Consider the following 18465-nt stretch of genomic DNA (forward strand, 5'->3'; position numbering starts at 1 on the left):
GAGGAGCACTGGAAATAGCTTGTGCACGGGCCTTCTCTGACCCAGATGTGCACCGGAAATAACGCTTGCACATGCACAAATAACGCTTGCACATGCACACAAGCTATTTCCGGTGCAGCGCACCGCCGGTAAGAGTGGGGAGCGGCAGCGGGCAGCAGGGGTTGCTGTGGGCTGGATAAACAAGTCCCTCGGGCCTTATCCAGCCCACGGGCCTTAGTTTGGGGAACCCTGATCTAGGTCGTTTTCACATGTTCTGCTAGTAAGCAAGGTGTCACCCATCATATATTTCTGCATCTAGTTCTTCCCTCCTAGAACGTCTACTCTCATTGCTGCTCCCTGCAGATATCATTCCCAAGCCCCCTTTTCTCAAAACGTTTACTGGGGAGGGGGCAGGATAACTTCAGCAAGTTGGAATGACCCACAAGTATTGCTTGGTAACAGTCAAATGCACAAACCTAGGGCAGACTCTCACCATATGCCATCTGGGACTACAAGCCCCAGAGATTAGTATGAAAAGGCGCAATTTCGCTACCAACCTCCTGCCCCAGTAATGCAAAAAGAAAGAAAGAAAGTGAACTTGAATCGGATGCTATGAAGCACAACTTGTGACAAGACACCTTCTTATTCAATGTGTGAAATACAGGGAAGTGTGACAAAGTGTCAGAGACACACACACTCCTAGGTTCCCAAAAATGACATAGCATAAGACAAATGCAGTGGCACCTCGGGTTAAGAACTTAATTCGTTCCGGAGGTCCATACTTAACCTGAAACTGTTCTTAACCTGAAGCACCACTTTAGCTAGTAGGGCCTCCTGCAGCCGCCGCGCCACTGGAGCACGATTTCTGTTCTCATCCTGAAGCAAAGTTCTTAACCCGAGGTACTATTTCTGGGTTAGTGGAGTCTGTAACCTAAAGCGTCTGTAACCCGAGGTACCACTGTATTCTATGTAGCTACTGCACTTTGATCAGAAGAGCAAGCAAAATACAACACAGTCCCTGTCCGAAAGGGGTTACAGTCTCTTTTCGACAGGCGAAATCAGATGGAAGGGAAACCAGCTTGAACCAGCTTCCTGGGCTGCCACAAAAACCGCTGAACCCAGGGACCTTCTGGTAAGTGACATCTGGCACAGATGCTGAATTTGACTGGTGCACCACATCCTGAAGTCTACAGACGAGTGTCCAAAGTGGGACATTTAGCTTGGAGAAGAGAAGACTAAGAGATGATGGGATAAAGGTAAAGGTAAAGGTAAAGGAACCGCTGACCATTAGGTCCAGTCATGGCTGACTCTGGTTACGGCGCTCATCTCGCTTTACTGGCCAAGGGAGCCGGTGTAGGGCTTCTGGGTCATGTGGCCAGCATGACTAAGCCACTTCTGGCGAACCAGAGCAGCGCATGGAAATGCCGTTTACCATCCCGCCAGAGCGGTACCTATTCATCTTCTTGCACTTTGACGTGCTTTCGAACTGCTAGGTTGGCAGGAGCAGGGACCGAGCAACAGGAGCTCACCCCGTCACGGGGATTCGAACCGCCAACTTCTGATCGGCAAGCCCTAGGCTCTGTGGTTTCACCCACAGCGCCACCCACATCCCATGTATTTGTTGTGATAGGATAGCTGTCTCCAAATATCTGAATGGTTGTCCCGCGGAAGATGGAGCAAGCTTGTTTTCTCCTGCTCTGAAGGGCAGGACCTGAACCGATGGCTTCATATGACAAGGAAGGAGATTGCAGCTATATATTAGGAAGAATTTTTTTATGCTAAAAGCTGTTCGAACTACCTTGGAAGGTGGGGGCCTGGACTTCACTTCATTAGTGCTTTTTAGACAGGGGTTGCATGGCCATCTATCCGGGGTTCGTTAGCTGTGGTTCCTGCATTGCAGGGGGGTTGGACTAGATGACCCCTGGAGAGACCCTTCCCTTTCTACAATTCTATGATTCCAAAATGGTCCAGATTTCCATTTTGCCTCCAGCAATCACAGATTTGTTATCTGAGGTCCCCCCCCCTCCAAACCAACAGCAACAACAATTTATTACCTGTACCTCACCCATTTGGCTGGGTTACTCTAACCTGGCTTCCAACAGAATATAAAACAAAGCATCAAACATTAAGAGCTTCCCTAGGCAGGGCTGCCTTCAGATTTCTTCTGAAAGTTGTTTATCTCTGACATCTGGTGGGAGGGCGTTCCACGGGGCAGGCACAACTACCAAGAAGGCCCTAACAACAATTGTTTTCCTAATCGCATGCCGTATTAAATGCTTTTGCTTTGAAATGAGCAATTGGAGGGGCTTCAAGGAGAGGATTCTGGCTCAAATGATGAGCGGCCAACTTGGGCGTGTTATCACTCAGCCTCAGTTCCTCATCTGTAACATGGGCGCAGCAATGACATACCTTGAACATTAACGCCTTCCTTTGAACTAAGGATTTTAATAACCCCAGACCCTGGTTCCATCTCTTCAAAACTCTAGCACGAAAATCCCCTGGGCATTGCAGAATAGACCACATATTCAATGACTCTGCCTAAGAGACCTGCTTGCATGAATGAGCACCATTTGGCAACTTCCCATTCTTTCTCCTGACACCTCACTCTTTTTGCACCAAACAACTTTCCTTGAAGTGAACAACATTGCCATCCAAAAGGGACGAATTCCTCACCCAGATTTCCCTTAATGTTTCCTAATGTTTCCCTCATGTTTTAGAGTCCAATGACATTCTTTCCCGTGACTGAAAACACACATTTCCCCTTTGGTGGTTTCTGCAGCCCCTTAAACAAGGAAACCCGTGATGCAGCGCAACTACGACTGAGGTGGGATTTGAGAGCATTGATGCTGAAATCTGAGCTGGGCTTTCCACAGAAATCCACTGCTTGGGATCTGGAAGCAGAACCGCCAAAAGGAATTCCTCCTATGGGCTTTGCACTTGCTCAACTCTAAGCCTCTGTGTGCAAAACCATGTCCCTTTTGCATACTGTACAGCACTTGGCACAAGTCAAGGATGGCACGGTGCCTTCTCCAATTCAAAACAGTGAGCTCTAGAAACCTGGGGAATCTGCTTTGTCTGCCTTATTCAGTGCCGTCCACTCTGACTGGCAGCCGCTCTCAAAGGTTTCTGGCAGGAGAGTCTTCCAGCCTCACCTGGAGGTTCCAGGGGTTGAACCCAGCCCTTCTGCATTCAAAGCAGCTGCCCTGCCAGCGAGCTACAGCCCTTTCTAGCTAGAAAACGGAGCTTTATTCTTCCTTAGCAAATTTCCTTCGGAATATTGGTTCTCCCGTCCACGCACACACACCAGAATGCAAACATGACAAAGGTCGGTTTTGCATTAAATATCTCCCAGAGAAAAGAGATCACAGGGGGAGTTTCTGTGACCCTGCAAACCTTCCACAATATTTCTGAAAAGGTATCGCCCCCCTTTTTTTTTTTTGCAAACTTAACCACAGGGCTCTTCCTAAACTCTCTCGCCTGGCTTATTACAGACCCCAAAGTAGTTCGCAAACCCTCTAGTTGCAATATTAATACTCAGCCATCATTCCAGTTAACCCTTGCTGGCCCGCATCCATGATTGTGCAGCTACAACTGAGGCGGCACATCTCCAGAAAGCAAGATCTCAACCTCCGAGCATTCATAACTGCCTTATGGATAACACTCCCGACAATCTGGATTTCATGCAACGGTTACTATGAGATACTGCGATAGCAAATTTGCACATGCAGAGTGGAGAAGAGGGAGGGAGGGAGGGAGGGAGGGAGAGGGGGGGGTCCTCTTTTCTTTTCTCCAGCTACATCAGATAGAGGGGAAGGGGGGAGAGAGAGAAGAAAAGAAAACTGGAATAATAGAATCTCTTACGGCAGAGACTAAAGGAGTCCGTATTGAATTCTGTTTTGTGAGTCACCGTCAGCTAATTGGATGGTCTGTGCGGGGAGAGCTACACAGAAAACCTCTGCAATCCTTGCCTCTAGAATTTGCTCCTTGCTTTTCATCCTTCCATTCTGCCTGGAAAGACGCGAAAGATTTCGCTCCCCTCCTTATTTTGCCTGCTCCTCCAAAGGCCACGGTGTGACATTTCCAACCTGCTCCCAGTGTGGGGTGGGTGGTTTTTTTTTAACCCTACACCTGGCTGGCACAGAGACCCGAGCGTTGGAAAAATTGTTCATTTTACGGGCTCCTTGATGGGGGAGAAAATACAAAACACCCACCCACATCGAGAGGAGACGTGCGCCGCTGTGCAAAGCAAGGCAGAGGCATCCTTTCTCGCTCTTCGCTTTTTCCCAACCCAGAGAATTTTGCACATCAGCCTGACAGCATGCCCGTGGGGAGACAGAGAGAGAGCCTTACCTTCAGGGCTGGCCTGCCTGATCTCCCCGTTTTCACAGGTCCTGGAGCGAGCAGGTGATGGCAGCGGGCGCGGGAGATGGTCTGCGGAGGCTGCACACCTGCCCAGGTGTCCTGGCTGCCCTCCTCGCACGCGGCGCCTGGATGAGGAGACGGAGCTCGGGGACGCACAGTCTCTCCTGCTTAGTCCATACCTGTGTTCTGGGTCCTGCAAAGGAGAGACAGAGGGAGAAATCCCTTTCCTTCCCAGAGAGGGCGGTAGCAGCTCTTATCTGCTGTGCTTTTGGAAGGAGGCAGAGAGAGAGAGCGAGAGAGCGAGGAAGGCGCGCCAGACCAAAATCATCTCTCCAATTCCAAGGAGGTGGCGGTGGGGGGAGGCGGGACAGGATAATCTGACCCAACCGCCCCTGGGGGGGGGGGGACCAGCGACAGCGAGACCCTTTGTCGGGGCTGGGGAGGCCGAGAAGGCGGTGAGATGGAGAGAGAAGGAGGAGGGGAGGTTTTTCCTGGGCTCAGCAGCACCCATCAGCTGACTGCAATCTCCGTGCCTCCATTTCCAAGGGAGCCACAGAGAAAAGAGAGGGGGAGTGGAAATGGGTGCGGGGGGGGGGCGAGGAGGAGGAGGAAGAGGAGGAGGAGGGGAGATGCGGGAGGCTAAACTGGAAGGGTCTCTCTGGGCTGGAGGAAGGAGTTTGCAGCTGCTCAGGAGGCTGAGGGCGGGTGGGTAGGGAGGGGGGTTTGGCACGGCTCTCGGGCTCCCCCCTTCCACTCAACAAGCACCCCTAACCCCAGCTGGCTGTGCACTGTGAAGCGGCCTCTCTGCTCCATGGCAGCCCCTCCTGCGCCGTCTGGCTGCGGGGCTGCGATGCCAGGGGGAGCCGTTGCCCTTCTGTCTCTGCCCTGTGCCAAGCGCCCATGTTTTTTTGGGGGGGGGGCAGAGAGGCAGCCGGCACAGCAGCAGGGCCAGCGCGAACCTCTCTCCGTTTTGCAAAACACCCCCTTTGCGTTCCTTTTCTCCCTCCCCGGAGCGAAAGGGGCGTGTGTGTGTGTGTGTGTGCGTGCCAGCTTGCACACCCAGGCGCAAGGTCACTCGACGCGCACACTCGATATATTTGCGCGTGCATTGCACCGACTGCAGGACTGAGCGCCAACCCGCGCTGCAGATTTGCAGCCCAGGAATCGCCCCCCCCCCCCAAGATGCAACAACGATGGCTCGGCTCTGCTTCTGAGTACCAGTTGCTGGAAACTGCGGGCGAGGAGAGTGGCGCTTGTGCTCTCGGCTCCTCCTGGCGGGTTTCCCATACTGGGCATACTGGGAATCTGGTTGGTCATTGTCCCGATCCACCTACGTGGGTTCTTAATTCTGCAGCCCGGTTCCCCGCACGACCCTCTGCAACCGTGGCGGGCTTTATAAATCCCAGCAGTATGGCGCACCGGTTAGAGCGCCAGAGTGCCTCTCAGCTTAAACTACCTGGCAGGGTTGTTGCGGCGATTAAATGAGGGGAGGACTACGCGCACCGCTCCGAGCTCCTTGGAGGAAAAGGTGGAATGTGGATGTAAGAAATGAGTAAATAATAGTAAAGGAAAATAAAAAATATAATATATTAGGATTGCAGCACAGTACTAAAAATCCATGGACTCTCAGCAGAGAGTCAAAAGGGCAAAAGATACACGGGTAACAGGCGAGACTCAGATGATTAATATTAAATAAATAAAATGGTGTTAGAATTCTGGGAGAATTGAAAAAGGCCTGCTGGCACCGAAAATGCATTAACGTGGTTGCTTGGCAAGGCTCTATAGGGAGATGGGGGGGGGGTTGGCGGGGGGACACCACGGAGAAGCCCCTGTCTCTTGTGGCCACCCACCAGGGTGAGGGGGAACTCTGAGCTAGGAAAAGGAGAGAAATGAGCTTCGGTTCAAATTTTGAAAACCTACCTAATTCACACTCTCTGTGTGAACTGAAACTCAGCCAGCTCTCAAAACCCACACTTCTCTGACCAAATAACCAAATGTGTGCATTGGGGAAAGCGTGCCGAAAATGCATTATAATTAAGGGGAATTTCTTGCAAAGACATGCAAGCAAGGCAAAATGGCATACAAATACCTGGATTTTAGGAACAACGCACACTGAACTGCTGGTGATTTTTCATGAGGACTTTTAAAAAGATAATAAAATGCAACCCGAGGTAGAAATGGGGGGAACTGAACGCAATCCGCCCATCCCTAGTCAGAGCAGAGCCTCTATAGATGATCTCAGGTAGGTATGTTTTCTATTTGGAGCATTGGCCTCAGCAGTGCAGAGACAAGGCTCTGCTATCACCACGGACAGCTCCATGAAGAGCTGAGCATAGAGGTTGCTTCAGCAGCAGGCAGCCATCCTCGGGCTGGGACTTCAATTAGCTCCTGCAGCTCTTTCGCAGTAGTAGCTTCCTTTTTCTGCTGGGGCCTCTTCCATTTATAGAGACTCACCCTGTTTTAGCAGTTGCGGAGTCCGACAGAACAAAGGAGACCCTGGTTCCTCTACAGCATGACATCCTCAGGCCGGAGAGCTACTGTTACTCATCCGTGAGATAGCTCAGTTGGTAAAGCATGAGCCTTTTAATCTCAGGGTGGTGGGTTCAAGCCCCATGTTGGACAAAAAGATTCCTGTGTTGTAGGGGGTTGGACTAGATGGCCCTCGCGATCCCTTTGAGCTGGACAATTCTATGATATTAGTATTATTGTTGTTGTTGTTTAGTCGTGTCCAACTCTTCCTGACTCTGTGGACCAGAGTACGCCAGGCACTCCTGTCTTCCACTGCCTCCCGCAGTTTGGTCAAACTCATGCTGGTAGCTTCGAGAACACTGTCCCACCATCTCGTCCTCTGTTGTCCCCTTCTCCTTGTGCTCTCCATCTTTCCCAACATCAGGGTCTTTTCTAGGGAGTCTTCTCTTCTCATGAGGCGGCCAAAGTATTGAAGCCTCAGCTTCAGGATCTGTCCTTCCAGTGAGCACTCAGGGCTGGTTTCCTTCAGAATGGAGAGGTTTGATCTTCTTGCAGTCCATGGGACTCTCAAGAGTCTCCTCCAGCACCAGAATTCAAAAGCATCAGTTCTTCAGCGATCAGCTTTCTTTATGGTCCAGCTCTCACTTCCATACGTCACTGCTGGGAAAATCAAAGCTTTAACTATACGGACCTTTGCTGGCAAGGTGATGTCTCTGCTTTTTAAGATGCTGTCTAGGTTTGTCATTGCTTTTCTCCCAAGAAGCAGGCATCTTTTAATTTCGTGGCTGTGGTCACCACCTGCAGTGATCATGGAGCCCAAGAAAGTAAAATCTCTCACTGCCTCCATTTCTTCCCCTTTTATTTGCCAGGAGGTGATGGGCCCAGTGGCCATGATCTTGGTTTTTTTGATGTTGAGCTTCAGACCATATTTTGCACTCTCCTCTTTCACGCTCACTAAAAGATTAGTATTATTACTAATACATTATCATCTTCTTCATCATCATTATTTACATGATGGCCTTTCTTCCAGGAAGCTCAAGGTGGCATACATACTTTCACACCTTCCCATTTTATCCTCACAACACCCCTGTGAGGTAGGTTAGGCTGAGAGGCAGCTACTGCAAGGTCACACTCAGTGAGCTCCATGGCTGAGTGGGGATTTGAACCCTGCCCTTCTAGGTCCTAGTCTGACACTCTTACCAGTAAGCCACACTCTGCCAGAGCTGGCTGAGGGCAGAGAGTGGCAGAGAGACCAATGGTAGGAGAAGCCAGAGGTCAGTGGGCAATGCCCCATCTCCTGAAATGGAACAGCCCCCACCGCTGTGGGGGTCCTTGAGAGCATCCTTTCTTTCATTCGACACACCACCTCTCGTTGCTCCCATGCTATACATACATACATACATACATACATACATATACATATATATATATAGTGTGTGTGTGTGTGTGTTTTAACATATCATTTTCAACAGTAATTAAACATACTTTTACATCTTATTCAATTTTTTTGACTTCCATCGGTCCTGTCTGAAAACTTTCCAATCTAATCTCTTAGTATGCATTTCTTATTTTCCCTATTACATTTCAAACTCATAACCAATATCTCTACTCCGTAACACTTCGTATATTTCTCCTCACAAAACTTCTTGTAGTCCTACTAGCGTAATTTGTTGATTACAGTTGCTCTTCAAATAATTCATATACTTCTTCCAATCTTCTGTGAATCTCTAGTCCCGCAGTTTTCGAATCCATCCTGTCATTTTGTCCAATTCTGCATAGCCCATTAATTTCGTCTGCCATTCTTCTTTTGTCGGAATTTCTTCTTGCTTCCATTTCTGGGCTAACAATACTCTTGCCGCTGTTGTTGCATATAAGAACAATTTCAAATCTTGTCTATTAATGTCTTGGCCAGGTAAAAATGCTTCTTTTTTTTTTAAAGAATGTATATTTCAACATCTTTTTCATCTCATTATATATCATTTCCCAGAAGTTCTTTACTTTCTTGCCCCCATGCTTCAGTTAAAGCCCAGGGGAAGGTGTTGTGATGCAAGGACTTCCACGGAGCTTTCTCCATTCAGGAATCCTGGGCATCCAGAGCTCTTCTGCCTGCCTGGAAATGTGTGTCCTTGATCTCTGATCATGCCTTTTCCTTGCCTGGGTGGAGGAAGGTAAGAGAGCGAGAGCATGTGCAGAAAGCAGCCTACCCCACAAAGCTTACATCCATGGCCCCGCCTACTTGTGTCTGAAGCCCCGCCTACCATGGCATGTGGCCCCCGGAACATTGCCCAGGAGGAGATGTGGCCCTTGGGCTGATCATGGTCCCCCATGCTCGTGAAGGGAAACAGGAGAATAATTTCCCCCTACCCTGAAGCGGTTGCGTCACGCAGTTCTGTGGTTCCGTTTGCAAAATTGCCATTTTCTTCTGCTGCGGTCAGGTCGGGTCAGGGCTTCGCCTTAATTTGTCGGCTTCATTTGCTTTCGGCTTTGCCTGCCATGTGATGATCACTTGATTTCTCCCAATTGCGTTATCACACTTTTTCTATTTCCAGCATCTGGTACAGTTTGGACAATCTGTGCTCTCTCTGATGGTTGTTTTCTTTTTATTATTGCAAAAAAAATTTATATCACAATGTGTGCTTTGGGTTGCTCCAGAAGGATTTGAGCAGATGGGACTCCCAGGCTGCGTCCTTGTCTGTCAAGGCCCTGCCATAGGCAGCCAAGTGTGTGGAGGACTCGAGGCGCGACTCTCGGTGGAGCTGAGTCGGGGTGCTGGGACCGCTCCGCAGGAGCGTCGGTCCAGAGGCACAGGCAGATGGCAGGGTGGGCGCCTGCCCTGAGAAGCCAAGGGGGCCTGGAGTGAGGAGGTAAGGGCAGCAGCCAGGGAGTCAGGCTGATGTGGGGCAAGGAGAAGGAGGCAGGGAGACAGGGAGGTCTGGAGCTGCTTACCCAGCAAAGGCCTGGAGGAAACTGGCAACCAGTTTATTGAGCAATCATCTGGATTTGCTTGTGTAGATTAGACTTCACTGAGCGCTCCTAGAATCATAGAATTATAGAATTGTGGAGTTGGAAGGGACCCTGAGGATCATCCAGTCCAACCCCCTGCAATATAGGAATATGCAGCTCTCCTATGCATTCTGATTTGTTTTGCTGGGCGGTTATATGGCAAGGAGCCCCATTCTGATCTGCTCTCGGGCACTTATGCATCTTCCTGTTAATCATTTGACACTTTTCTTTCTTTCTTTTATTTCTTAAACTTTTATTGATAAATGCAATACTTACAAACACAAACCAGAACACTGAACAAACTTATTATACATAGATACATACACCTCTCAACTTAGATTACAAAAAAACCCCATACAAACTAAACATACATACATAAATTTTGACTTTCCTCCACCTATATGTGGCGTCCTTTGGTTCTTTTCTTCTTATCAATATTATTTTTGACTATATCATCTTATACCCATTTCTTCTTCATTTTTTACTCTATAAGTTTCATTCATTGCATATTGATATAGTAATACCAGAACAATGTTTTTTGATGTATTCCTTCACGCAAGTCCACTCCTCTATCAGTTTTTGGGCCTGCACTTTTCAATGCATTTTGCACAGAGATCTCTGCTGTGATGTGGTCATCCTTTGCACCTCAAGGACTGCCTCTCTCCATATGAACCTACTTGGACCGTGAGATCATCCTCTGAGGCCCTTCTTTGTTTGCCTCCTCCACGAGAAGGCCGGAGGGTGGCAACACAAGAACAGGGCCTTCTCTGCAGTGGCTCCCCATCTGTGGAATGCTCTCCCCAGTGAAGTTCACCTGGCACCTTCATTATACAGTGGTACCTTGGGTTACAAACGCTTCGGGTTACAAACTCCGCTAACCCGGAAGTAGTACCTTGGGTTGAGAACTTTGCCCCAGGATGAAAATGGAAATTGCACGGCGGTGGTGTGACGGCAGCGGGAGGCCCCATTAGCTAAAGTGGTACCTCAGGTTAAGAACGGTTTCAGGTTAAGAACGGACCTCCAGAACGAATTAAATTTGTAACCCGAGGTACCAATGTACACCTTTAGGCACCAGGCAAAAGCATTCCTCTTTAACCAGGCCTTTGGCTGAGACATCCAGTGCCCTTTTCAAATGTGTTGTGGAAACGGGGATTATTGGGTTGTCTTTATTTTTATAATTCATTTCATGTTTTTTATATTGTAGTTTTGTGTTGTGAACTGCCCTACAGGGATTGGGTGGTATACAGATTTAACAACAACAACAACAACAACTTCTTCTCATTTATACCTCACCCATCTGGGTTTCTCCAGCCACTCTGGGCGGCTCCCAAAAGAACACTAATGACAATAATAAAAAAGCAACAACATCAAACATTAAAAACTTCCCTAAACAGGACTGCCTTCAGATGTCTTCTAAAAGTCTGATAGTTGTTTATTTCCTTGACATCTGATGGGAGGGTGTTCCACAGGGCGGGTGCCACCACCGAGAAGGCCCTCTGCCTGGTTTCCTGTAACCTCACTTCTTGCAGTGAGGGAACCGCCAGAAGGCCCTCGGCGCTGGACCTCAGTGTCCGGGCAAAATGATGGAGGTGGAGACGCTCCTTCAGTTATACTGGACCAAGGCCATTTAGGGCTTTAAAGGTCAGCACCAACACTTTGAACTGTGCTCGGAAACGTACTGGGAAACAGCAATAATTTCCCCATCACTTTCCTGACTGTGAACAGTCTGAAAAATGGGTAGATAGTGTCAGTCTCCCACATCTCAGTAGGGCTCCCAGCCAGTCAGAGAAACTATGCAGCCAGGCTGTAAATGCTTTGCAGGTCCCGTTGTTGTTGTTGTTGTTGTTGTTGTTGTTGTTGTTGTTGTTGTTGTTGTTATTGTTGTTGTTATTATTATTATTATTATTAGTAGTAGTAGTATTGTCTACAATGACCAACAGCAGATCACCAGCATTTCAGGCAGGGAATCTTTCCCAGCCGTACTTGGGCATGTATTCAAAACAGCATTCAAAACAGATGCTCCACCCCTGAGCTATGGCCCTTTTTCAAATATTCTGGATGCGCCCAGAGCCCAGAAGAGCCCAAGAGTTCCAGTCAGCAACAACCTTTGCATTTCTTCTGGGCTCCGCTAGGTGGCAGCACAAGTTGCTCCTGTTCTACAATGGCACTGGGAGGGTCCTCAGTTGCTTGGAAGCCCAAGCCAATAATAGAATTGTAGAGTCGAAAGGGACCCTGAGGGTCATCTAGTCCAACCCCCTTCCAATGCAGGATTTTCTTTGCCCAACTTAGGGCTCAAACCCATGAACCTGAGATTAAGAGTCTTGTTCTCTGCCAATGGAGCTATCGCCATTTAATTTGTTCCTAGGTACATATGCTAGCTAAACGGGCAACCGCTGTGTCATGACGTATCTAGGGAAGGGGTGTTTGCACAGTTTGTGCGCTTGGACCTAATGAACAGCTTAGGTGTGAGAAGACAGCATTGATCTTTGACATCTGTGGCTTTTTGAGCCAAACTGTGTTTCCCATCTGTGTTGAGATGCAGCAGCCTGGAGGTCCCTACAGAGACAGGGAGTTTTACAAAGTTAGGTTTGTGGGGTGTTGTAATGTGTATGGGTTGCTCATGCGTAAGTTGCCGCCTCTCCAGGCTTTGTTGCCTTGCTAAACCTTTCAGTCTGGGCAGCCCTTCACTTCGTGGCTGCCTCAGTCGCTAGCAGAATCCGTCAGTGGGCGTTTCTTAAATCTTTTCCAACATAAAAGTTGTTTGACACCCAGTCTCCTCCTACTCTCTCTGCGCGGAAGTCTTCTGCGCAGGGAGGGTGTGGGTAGCGGAGGACCCGTGCTCTCCCCACTGGTGTCCGGTGAAGAGTCCTGGAGCCCTCTCGCCGATTCCCCCCTCAGCCCCTCTATATCCCTGGTGTTGCGCTGATTTGCTTCCCCATCTGTTGAGCTGCCTCTCTCCCTGCTGGGCCCTTCTCCAGCATCATTTGAGAGCCTTCCCTCTGCCTCAGGCTCCGATGTCAGTTCCCTGACATCCGTGAAACACAGAGTGGTCAAATACAACATTCCTAGAGTGGACATAAAAAGGGGGTGTCTGAACCAGCCAGTTGGAACTTCCTGTTTCCTCCTGGGCTGGGACAAACTTCCTCTACATGTGACCAGAGGTGGGCGTGGCCTCACCTGTGCAGGTAACAAAAGCGCAGGACTGGCCACCACATTTCTCTCTTCTCCATTTTGCTTTCGTCGAAGAAGCCTCAGCCTGAGATGCTCTCTTGGCTGGAATCCAAGAGAGGACAAAGGAACTATCTTCTTATGGGATAGACTCCACGTGTATATATTTTGTAACTTAAGTCTGCCTTCTTGGGTCCATCTGTGAACAGCATGTGTGAGTAAACTATTTTATACTTTTATGCAAGGTTATGTCATGTCTATTCTTTTTAAGAGGGAATAAAGGGGAACAACCAGGAAACCTATTTTAGAGGCTTATAGAAGCCTGGCAAACCTATCTGCTGTGAAAGTTTAAAAGGGGAATGTTACTCTGATTCCAGCCACAACTCATTCCCCTTCTCACAGAGAAGATCCCCTACACAATTGCATTTCCAAACACTGCCTTCAGCACACTGAAATGGGAGCGAGAGGAACGTTCCAAAATGTGAGCTTCGAAATGACAAATCTGGGGCATTGTTTCCCCCCTCTTTTATTACCATATCAAAAACCCCAGAGAGCCATCTAACAATGAAATTGTCTCTTAAGAATTAATGCAAACATTAAAACAGTTGCTGAAGGCTTTCCAAACATCTCAAGACGTTGCTTACAACCACACCACCTGCCACAGGCCTGGCTTTGCCAGTGTAGTTTACTAAACGGAGATAAACATATCCCTGCTGAGCCCCTTTGTGTGAGCTGTGATTAAATCAGGAAGTATCTGACTGACCATAGTGTCCCAGTTCCTCTAAACCAGGAAACAATGGTTAGCAGCTCCAGAACATACCAGGATAGTAGGTCAGCTTCAAACCGTGGTTATATCCTGGCTTGTTCCAAACCTGCTAACCATACTTTCCTGGTCTGTACGAAATGGGAAGCTGTGGGGAATTAGGTATTTCTTGGTTTAATCGTGGTTTACAGCAATGAGTGGAGTGGGGGGGAAACTCCTTGCCAAGGCAAAAAACTTGGGCATATGTCTTGGGTTATTTAAACCAAAGTATGTAATTGTAATTAATTGTAAATTGTAATTAAAAGACGCCTGCTCCTTGGGAGAAAGGCGATGACAAACCTAGACAGCATCTTAAAAAGCAGAGACATCACCTTACCAACAAAGGTCCATATAGTTAAAGCCATGGTTTTTCCAGTAGTGATGTATGGAAGTGAGAGCTGGACTATAAAGAAGGCTGATTGCCGAAGAATTGATGCTTTTGAATTCTGGTGCTGGAGGAGACTCTTGAGAGTCCCATGGACTGCAAGAAGATCAAACCTATCCATTCTGAAGGAAATGAGCCCTGAGTGCTCACTGGAAGGACAGATTGTGAAGCTGAGGCTCCAATACTTTGGCCACCTCATGAGAAGAGAAGACTCCCTGGAAAAGACCCTGATGTTGGGAAAGATGGAGGGCGAGATGGTGGGACAATGTTCTCGAAGCTACAAACATGAGTCTGACCAAACTGCGGGAGGCAGTGGAAGACAGGAGTGCCTGGCGTGCTCTGGTCCAGGGGGTCACGAAGAGTCGGACACGACTAAACGACTAAACAACAACAGCTAGTACACCATCTTTCCCCTTTGTCATTGTAAAACGAGCTTAAGGATTGGTTTTTTAAAAAATAAACACACACACAATATCTTATTTGCAAATTAACAGATTCTACACAGGCCCACAAAATCTGCTACCTCCTTGTGGATATAGATGTCGTTACAACTTCCAGGACAGCTTTTCAGCCAAATGGATCGTCATCTTGGAGAGAAATCAGTGAAAGGGCTTTGCTATCCCTCCTAATGGAGATCAATTGCTGCAAACTCCTGTATTGCAATGAATATTAAGTGCTGTTTGTGATTGTTCTCTCCCATTCCATGAACTTGCAGTGACCTTTGGTTGATGTAAATCAACTTTGCTTTCTACTTTCGCTGGAAAACTCCTGCCAAAAGGAAAACCTCCTCAAATCCCTTTCTCTCAAATCCTGAGCTTTCACTAAGCAATGCCAACAGACTTCCAAACCTGTCTCACCAGGCTTAAGGAATAGAAACTCGATTTAAAAACAAAAGGAGGGAAGAGGTAAGAGCCTTAAAGGAAATGGAGAGGAGGACAGTATAGATTTAGAACAGTGGTTTGCAGAAGGTTATAGTTCAGAGGCTGCAGAGGTGTGCTGGACCCGGGGTTAACCCGAGAACTGTGGTCCAGGTCCAGTCCAGAATCTGTAGGTTCCGCTAGGAGTCAGTCCGACAGGGCCAAGGCAGGACACGAGGCAGGAAACCAGGCAAGGACAGGTACAGGATGTAGCATACAGCAATGTTGCTCCCACAACCTGGGGCGCGCTCCAACAGCCTTTTATCTTTGTCAGGGTAGCGGCTGGTCCTGATCCCCGGGCGACTCACCTCCCTGTCTCACCCGAAGGCAAGCACTCCTCCTGCGAGTACTCGGGTCTCTCCTTCTCCAGACCTTCATCTCTGCATCTCGGGAGACATTGGTGGGTGACGAGACCCAGAGGCTGGCTCAGCCCCCCCTGACTGGTAGTGGAGCAGCTGTAAGTGATGGCCCAGCTGGAGGCAACAAGGTCATCCCCGCATCTGGAGTCAGGGCAGGCTCAGGCCCTGGACTCGGCCCAGTTGGTGCTTGTTGCAAGGGAACCTGTGCAGACTGGGACTCTTCAGGATCAGGCCCCAGACTTGGTTCAGATGGTGCCTGAGGCAAAGGATCCGGCGCGGACTGAGACTCCTCTGGTTCCGAGTCCGAGCCCAAGTCCCAGGCCATCACAAGAACAGTGGTTTGCAGAAGGTTATAGTTCAGAGGCTACACAGGGGAGAAGCTGGGAAATATTGGGAGAGGAGCAGCAGGAAGAAGAAGAAGCCCCAGGGGAGATACAGCTGACAGACTCAGTGTCTCTTGAAAGCATTCCTGAACCCCCTCTCCCAGGACCCGGCGTGCATTGAGAGTAGCAGAACAGAAAGCTCAGAGGCAGAAAGCAGACCAGCTGACGCAGGGATGACGTACAATAGAAGAGACAGAGGGGGTGGTACTTTACTCGTAGCAACGCCATTACCTGAGAGGTGCCTCCATCCGTCTCCCTCTGTGAATATTGAATAAAACACCATGGCAAGAACGTCTTGTTTTCCCATTTCTGGCTGCCAGCCGTGAGGGAGGTCAGTCTGATTCCCTGAAGCCTGACACTCGTGCATGTTGTTGAGATTGTAAGGATATCCCCAGCCGTGGCTGCAGCTGACCTGCTTCTGATGAGGCTAACGGCTGCAAAGCGCATTGAGGATTCCACACACACACACATATATTTAAAAACAGCAATAGGCAATAATGCAGCAGGGTCTGCGCACCTCTCACCGCGGGACTGGTGAGTGGTTTTTACTGCAATTGCATCCATAATAGATGTGTTTTCTGAGGGGGTATTAATAAAGCTTCATGCATCATTCAAAAGAGACGGTGCGTGGAAAGAGATCGAGCGGTGCTTACTCCGAGGAGAGGAGAGACTCCCGTCTTGCGGTGGTCGAGAGGCGCTGCTAACCAGCAGCCAGGCTCTCCTCTCTGCAATCCATCATTAATAACAACAACAACAACAACAACAACAACAACAACAACAACAACAATAATACATTTTATTCTTTACGTTTCCCAGGAGATTCCCTGAAACACATTATAAAAACTTGCATTCCCATAAATACACATCAACTTATAACGGTATATGCCTGCAAAACACGGGCTTATTAAGTGATCCGCAAGTTTGTATAAACCTCTGGAATCGCTCTTTGGTTTCCTGAAGAATTTGTGAACCAAATGAAGCTCCTGCAAATGTGTCTCTGGCCGGTTTTAATTTGTGGGTCAGTTTTTCCATATGGGCAATATGTCTAACTCTCCCGTATCAAGTGTTCAAGTTTGCAGCTTTTAAGTCCTTCCAGAATGGGACTATAACTATACATGCTGACCTTTAAAGCCCTAAACAGCCAAAGGTCCTGTATACCTGAAGGAGCGTCTCCACCCCCATCGTTCAGCCCGGACACTGAGATCCAGCACCAAGGGCCTTCTGGCGGTTCCCTCACTGCGAGAAGCCAAGTTACAGGGAACCAGGCAGAGGGCCTTCTCGATAGTGGCACCCGCCCTGTGGAACACCCTCCCATCAGATGCCAAGGAAATAAACAACTACCTGACTTTTAGAAGACATCTGAAGGCAGACCTGTTTAGGGAAGTTTTTAATTTCTGATGTTTTAGCGTGTTCTTAATATTCTGTTGGGAGCTCCCCAGAGTGGCTGGGGAAACCCAGCCAGATGGGCAGGGTAGAAATAAATATATTATTATCAGCCCTGAGTGCTCACTGGAAGGACAGATCCTGAAGCTGAGGCTCCAATACTTTGGCCACCTCATGAGAAGAGAAGACTCCCTGGAAAAGACCCTGATGTTGGGAAAGATGGAGGGCCCAAGGAGAAGGGGACGACAGAGGACGAGATGGTGGGACAGTGTTCTCGAAGCTACCAGCACTGCGGGAGGCAGTTGAAGACAGGAGTGCCTTGCAGTCCATGGGACTCTCAAGAGTCTCCTCCAGCACCATAATTGAAAAGCATCAATTCTTCAGCGATCAGCCTTCTTTGTGGTCCAGCTCTCACTTCCATACATCACTACTGGGAAAACCAGAGCTTTAACTACTGTATACGGGCCTTTGTCCGCATGGTGATGTCTCTGCTTTTGAAGATGTTGTCTAGGTTTGTCATCACTTTTCTCCCAAGAAGCAGGCATCTTCTCTCTTTTTTTTCATGCATAATTTTTATTAATTTACATAATAAAAATAATACAAAAATTCAACATCTTGTTTTCACATATTTTTTGGTTTGACTTCCTTCACCCTTTCCACAAATCATTCGTACCAGTCTTTTTTAAAGTTTCGCATTTCCTATTTTGTATTGCCATTAATCGCTCCAGTTCTTCCAGTTCTCCTAAACAATACCCTTTTCTTTTCACAGAGCCCCTTTAAATCCCACTAGTGTTGTCTGTCCTTCACTTAAATTTTCCAGATATTTCGTAAAACTTTCCCAGTCCTTAATGAACCTCTGATCTTTTGAATATCTGATTCTCCCTGTCATCTTGTCCAACTCCACGTAGTCTAACAATTTGAGTCTCCATTCCTCAATTGTCGGCAGACCCTCTTGCTTCCAGTTCTGAGCTAGTAAAACTCTTGCTGCCGTTGTTGCATATTGGAACAGTTTGTGGTCTTTCTTCTTTATCTCCCTTCCTACTAGTCCTAACAGGAAAGCCTCGGGTTTTTTAACAAAGGTATAACTCAGGATTTTTTTAATTTCGTTATATACATTCTCCCAGAAGCTTTTCACTTTTTGACATCTTCTCAGCCATAATGCTCACTGGGTGACTGTGTCGCTCGCTCTCAGCCTAACTGACCTCACAGGTTGTCGTGAGGATAAGATGTGGAGGAGATGTATGCTGCCTTGAGC

The 18465-nt window shown here is 48.2% G+C and overlaps 1 protein-coding gene across 1 annotated transcript in view; it reads right to left on the reverse strand.

The window, feature by feature from the left end:
• FBXO41 (F-box protein 41) overlaps nucleotides 1-4930 on the reverse strand; it is an 86254-nt gene extending 81324 nt beyond the window's left edge. Inside the window, exon 1 of the mRNA XM_082236405.1 lies at nucleotides 4330-4930. The gene's annotated coding sequence lies outside the window, so the exon portion shown is untranslated. The remainder of the gene's footprint in view (nucleotides 1-4329) is intronic.
• Between the last annotated feature and the right edge of the window lie 13535 nt (nucleotides 4931-18465).

This window comes from Podarcis vaucheri, assembly GCF_965113315.1.
Source record: "Podarcis vaucheri genome assembly, chromosome: 9".
NCBI lineage: Eukaryota > Metazoa > Chordata > Lepidosauria > Squamata > Lacertidae > Podarcis > Podarcis vaucheri.